Source organism: Tiliqua scincoides, chromosome 2 (assembly GCF_035046505.1).
Source record: "Tiliqua scincoides isolate rTilSci1 chromosome 2, rTilSci1.hap2, whole genome shotgun sequence".
Taxonomy (NCBI): Eukaryota; Metazoa; Chordata; class Lepidosauria; order Squamata; family Scincidae; genus Tiliqua; species Tiliqua scincoides.
The window spans coordinates 251,858,511-251,865,222 of NC_089822.1; positions in this window are offsets into that span (position 1 = coordinate 251,858,511).

The following is a 6,712-nucleotide window of genomic DNA, read 5'->3' on the forward strand; positions in this document are numbered from 1 at the left end:
AGAGCAAAGGTTTAAAAACATGAACGGGCATGCATTCAAATATGTGCACAGTGCTTTTTCACACTCCTTGAAAAAAAAAACAACACTATTGCCAACCTGAGGTCATCAGGAACATAGCAGAGATACTGAAAGGAGATCAAGTGTTCAGAGGCCTCATTTCCTGTGCCGTTCCCCTCAGTTGTGATAATTGGTGCATGCTGGTTCTCAGGCAGAGCTGAACTTGAACATCAGAAAAGCCAAGTGCTTTGTCCAGTACTTTTTCCACTCAAGGTAAATCGCATCTGTGGGAAAATCAACCCCGGGAGCATCTTAATTAATGGAGGATGAGGAAGGAGGCTACATGGCGCTTCATTTCCAGCCAAGAAAAGAGCTGCAAAGAGAGAAGCCGACATCTCAGGTGCCAGGTAAATGAGGGCTTGGATGTGTGACTTGGTTCTTCTAGGTTTTCACCGTGTGGTTTTTAGGATCTCAGCATCCATGGTGCACCATATCTCCAACACATTCCTAGCCATAGGAATTGGCAGGTCTTAGTCAATTTGCAAGTCTTGTTGTCATATCTCTCCGAAGGGGGAAAACATCTATCATTACTTACACTCAGTTTTTTTTTTAAGCAAACAAAAATAAGAAAAAAGAGACAGAATCTGAGATCAAAACATAGACACAAATGACATAGAAGAGAATACAGTGCTTGGGTGCTTCATAGGGTCTTAGCTAAGTAGTGGAGCATCTGAAGAAGGCTCAGATTTCTAGGTGGTTCTGCTTACTTAGATAAATTGAGGCAGTTCCACAAGGGCACGATGGCTTGCAGGCAGCTAGCTGCCCAACTGCTCGCTATGCTCCTGATTTTCAGTCAGTCAGTCAGTCTGGCCTAGGGAATGTGTGATCTCTGAATTGGATCTCTGGTTCAAATCTCAGATCAGGCATTGTGTTAGCAAGCTGCAAATGTTTCTGTCTCAATCTCTTTTCGGTAGAATGGGCATACCGTTCAGGTCTGCAATAAGGAGGGCTACTGAGAAAACAGCCATGAAAACAGTCCTGATTTCATAAAAATGTATGGACAAAGAATTTGAAGTATTCAGATTCAGTTTTTCAGCACTCAAGGAAAATGCTACATAAGTATTATCATTCTGTTTATTAAACCATTGACTGCCGTGATGAGTTTCATACAACAAACTTTATGGAGCCCATTCCTCATAGCTCAGGTTGAAGGACTAGATGCCATATTATATAGTTTTCAAGTCAAAATAGCATGCAGGAGGGCACGATCAGGATCAAAACCACAGGGGAAAACCACCCCCACCCCAATGAGTTTTTGCCATGTTTCACCCCTCCCCCCAGCACTATTTCTAAAAATGAAACAACTGGAAGCTGAAGGCACACACTTAGGGTTGTGTTTTGTTTGAACTGTAGTTACTGGAGGTTACAGGACAATACTTAAATAGTTTGGTTATCTCATGAGAAGGGAGGACTCTTTAGCAAAGACCCTGATGCTGGGAAAAATTGAAGGCAAAAGAAGGGGGTGGCAGAGGATGAAATGGTTAGACAGTGTCATGGAGGCAAATTTAGACAATTTAGAATTTAGACAAACTCCGGAAGTTAGTGCTAGACAAGGGGGCATAATGTGCTGTGGAAGTGAGGGAACTGATGGAAGTGAGGGAACTGAGGTGGAACAACAGAAAACCAGAAAAAAGATATTATTGTTATGGTTTATATAGTACCTCATATAGACAAAAAAATGGTATGAACATTAATTCTTCAGGTGTATTTTGGCCACCAATGCCTCCATTTTGTTTCTGAGAACTCAGTGTTCATGATGTGGCTACTTCAATATTTAAGAGTCGAGTCAAGAAGGTATCGGCCAGATGGAGGAACTTTTTCCCCACTTGCCTTTTCTGGTGAATCAGATGGCTTGAAAGAATCATCAGGAATTGCTTCATTTGTTACACAGTACACCTCCTCTCTCATGGAAGGATACGATGATTAGAAGTACTTGAGAAGATTGGTTGGATGGGACATCCTGCCTTTAGTTGTAATATGGGCCAATGGGATCTTTTCAATTAAAGGGCAGTTTAATCTGCTATTGCACTTCAATTAAAGTAATTAAGAAAAATAGATGGTGTTTGTACTTGCATATAATTGTGCAAGTTCATGTAACTATCAAATTTCGTGTATCAAACCTATCAAAGTTCATGTAACCTATCAGGTTCAAACCATACTAGTGTACTTTTATTTCCTGATTATTTATTTTCCATATAAATTTATTTTTGCATCTTAAAACACTGATTACAAATTACAAACACTTAACGACAGTCCGGAATCCCACTGAACTCAATGCAGTTTGATTGGGGTAAATCCTTTGCTTCAGAACTGAGCTAATAGACTGCAGTCTGGAATTGGTGAAAGGAACATTGCCATTCATTTGAACAGGAGGTGGATGGCACGCTTAGCTGGGTTTGGTATTCTGGATTGGCAGCACCCAATGTGGAAGAAGCTGAATTCTTCACTGTCTTGATGAACTACATGAATAAAGTATAGCAAAATGTTTCTGCTATATTGCACTTGAACCGGCACAGGCCTCTTGCGCCAGCTCCCAAGTGTCACATTTGCGCCAACTCAAGAGCTGCCCACACCGGCACAAGGATGTGTGTTGACCTGCTGGTGCCGGATCTTGATCCTTATCCTGTGCTGGCTGATACAGAAAGGTTTACACCGGGCTGTGCAAGGAGTGGGAGAGGGTGGCAGGAGGGCATTCCGGGGGTGGAGAGGGAGTGTTACTGAGCAGGGGAGGGCAGAATGGGGGGAGGATTGGGCCTGGGAGGGGGGCAGCATTGGCAGTGGCAGCACACACCATATTTTAACCCCCAGGACTCTGAGCCCTACATGGGCTGCTTGGATTTGCGCCAGCTAAAGAGCTGGAACAGATCCAAGTTAGCCCCATAGGGCAGGCTGGGTTGTTACACAGGGGAAGGGGAAAAAATAGCCCCTTACTCTAAGGTCACCTCCAGCCTGCTCCTAACCTGCATTGGATACAGCACAGCACTGGTGTACTGGAGGGGGCAAGGAGTGCAAGTGCCCCAGGCAGCACAGGCGGGGAGCATGCCATCATCCGCTCCTGCTGCAGTGCCCCCATGGCACAAAGTCTGCCACCGCTTCGGCCGTCTGCATTTTTCTAAAAAGGCAGGAAGAGAAGGGGGCCGAGCATACAGCTGCTCCAGCCACCTGCTTGCTTTTTCTTGTGTGTTTTTGCAAATGGGGTGGGGAGAAGTCGGCGGTGTGGCTGGAGCAGCTGCATGCCACTACAGGCACCCACTTTTTTTTCAGCAGGACGAAGCTGGGGGCTTTGTTTTGCAAGCGGGGAGGGGGAGAGCAGGCAGCACAGCTGGAGCAGCCGCATGTCCACTTTTTTTAAAAAGCAAACAAAAGCTTTCATCACGTCACTGCAATTACTTCCGGGTAATTGTGGTGGGGGTGGGGGAGACGGCTCTGATGGTCTTGGCTTCTGGGCAGCACAAGAGTCAAGACCACAACTGCAGTGCAGGCCACTGTGGTCTGGCTGTACCAGTGTATGTTAGGATTGTGCCTTGAAGCTATGAGAGCCCTTGTTACTCCACAGTGCACATAATTCATCAAAAGCATAGTAGTTAAATCTCTGTGCATGATTGACCCATTTTTGCCCAGCCCACAGGTGTACACATTTGGTCTCTGCGCGTATTTGCAACGTTGGGCAGAAATGGCTTTTAGTTTTCCACACATTTGAGACTGAGGATCTTTTCTCAAACACTGACTGTTGCAGAAGTATTGCTGAGGCATCACCGCCAACGTCGGCTGACTGATGGGGCTGCATGTGCTGCGATCCTCCTCCTATTGGGAGCTGTGATAGCCTTGGGTGTTTGGGGTGAGTAGCTCAACCCCACATATTGTACAGTTTGCGCTTGAAGAATCATTGTTTGAAAAAGGCCAAGATACATCCGAGAATGCAGCCATATTGATATAAACAATAACAGATGCCAGGATGTTGTAGTGGTTCTGGCGCTGGACTTTGACCAAGAACAGGGGTGCCCAAACCCCGGCCCTGGGGCCACGCAGCCCTCAGGAGCTCCTAACCCGGCCCTCGGGAACCCCCAATCTCCAATGAGCCTCTGGCCCTCAGGAGACTTGCTGGAGCCCATGCTGGCCCGACACAGCTGCTCTCAGTGTGAGGGTGACCGTTTGACTACTTGTGTGAGCTGTGGGATGGGGCCACTGCTTGCTGTTTCATTTCTGTGAGGCAGTAGTGGCAGCAAAGGAAAGGTCAGCCTTGCTTTGTGCAAGGCCTTTTATAGGCCTTGAGCTACTTGCAAGATTTTCATTCATTCATATAAGTTCCATCTCTAGCAAACTCATTTGTGTAAATTTATTCAAATTTTAAATGTAAATTAATTCTTTTTGCCCCGGCCCCCAACACAGTGTCAGAGAGATGATGTGGCCCTCCTGCCAAAAAGTTTGGACACCCCTGACCCAGAAGATGGAGGTTCAAATACCCACTTAGCCTAGAAGCTTCCTGGGTGGCCTGGGGCTGGTCACTCTCTCTCAGCCTAACCTACCTCACGGGGTTGTTGTGAAGACAAAAGGAGGGGAGGAACCATGTACACTACCTGGAGTTTCTTGGAGGAAGGAAGTTATAAAAATGAGAAAAAAATCAATACTGAGTGGTTGAGTTCATGATATCATGTTAAACCAAGTAGGTAGGACTTGTAAGCTTTATTTTTGTTTTCTTTTAGGCAAGCTATTAAAAAAAAAGAAAATGAAATACATCAGACTAAGGTCCCAATCCTGTTCAACTCTCTAGCTCCAATGCAGCCATGCCAGTGGGGCAAGTGCAGCATCCTGCAGTGTGGGTGGGTGGGGGGCAGTCATTGAAGCCTCTTCATGGTAAGGCAACATTTGTTCCCTTACCTCAGAGCTGCCTCGGTGCTGGAAATTTGGATAGGATTCAGCCCAAAGAACTTAGGTGTGCATTACATGCATAGAGAGGATAGGTAAAGGGCTATGGCTTAGTGGTATTGCACAGGTTTTATATGCCAAAGTTTTGATGCTCAATCCCTGGCATCTCCATGTGCAACAGAGAAAAGAATTCCTCTCTGAAACCCTGGAGAGCCACTGACAGATACTATGGCCCAATGGTCTCAGTGGTGGACCACCCCAGCCCCATGCCCCAGGGCAAAGGTTCATGATGGCATCCCTTCCCGCTGGCTGTCGCCACCCCCTGCATGCAAATCTGCCCCCCACTTACGAGAAGCTCACGGAATCTCGCGCATCCGCAAACTGCATAGGGGAAACTTCCTGGGGCTTCCCCGACGCTTTAAACTGTGCTTTCGGAAAAACTGAAGCACAGTTTCCAACCCCATCAGGCTTTGGCGAGGTCCTAAAGGCATATGAGGCTCCTTTCCTGGGGCATTTGCCCCATAGACTTTAACAGGAGGTCCACCACTGAATGGTCTGACTCAGGAGAAGGGAGATTTCTAAAAAGTTTTTGCACCCTTACTTTCAGGCTCAAATTCTCATCCTCTAGAGATGAAATGAGGGCACAGCTGAAATCAAGGCATCACAGACAAGCTGTATTGTTGATGAAATGCAGGGTATATTCATACAGCTATATTTATATATTATCATATATGAATAAATATATCTAATGCCACTTGTGTTGACTAAATGATACCCTGCCTGCTTAAGCAGCTCCTCCAATAATACACAAACTGCTTGAAGGGGGCTTCACTCAGCCAAAATTATCTCTCACACCAGCCAGACTCTTTGCAAACATGGTATTGTAGAGTGTAGTTTTCCCCCTTATGGTTAGAAAGTCTGTGAACAGTCCTTGCATTGCATTGGCTCAGGTAGTGCAGTGTGCCGCCACCGCCAAATTCTTAAAGTAGGAGTTCTCAAACTTCTCAGGAGTAAATCTCTTGAGGTAGGTTTGTGCGGGGGCAGGGATAAAGGCAACAATACGATCCCCAAGATTGTGGCATAGCTAATGATTGTGTAGCCCAGTGCCAAGCTCAAAATGATGCCTTGAAAGTGATGTCACAACCCGAAGTGACATCATGCCCAGGCTTTTAAAAGAGTAAAAATCAGGGGAAAATCCACCTCTTCCACCCAGCAGCTCATCACCCACTTGCTCTGCCGCATCTTCCCAGCCAGTGGCATAGCTAAGGCATGTATCTGCTGCCTGGGGTCAAAAAAGATTTTGTAGTTCCCCATGACAATATCAAATTTAATTAAGTAAATAAATTAAAAAATGTGCCCCTAGTTGCTTAGAGACACTGTGCTGGGGTGAAGAGGGATGATTATTCTCCCCCTGCTAAATATAAGAGAAGCACTACATGAAAAAGTGCCTCTTTACCCAGTTAGCAGGGGTAACTGTATTATAATACATGGAAATGAGAGCTGACTAATATTAGCACCTTATTGGTTCCATGCTGTATCATAACAACATCTCATTGGCTCTCAGAACAATCAGTCTTATAGGTTAGTTTTGAGTTAAAGGAATCCACTTTTTGTTCCATAAGGCGGTTGTGTTTTCATTTTCTGGTTAATTGGCCATAACTTTTGATAGCATACAGATATTCCAATTATGTTTGTTTCATTGCATTCTACATTAAATTAACTTTCCAATGATGTATAACATGATGGTATTATTCATATATTTCAAAGTTTTCACAGTTTTGACCACTAG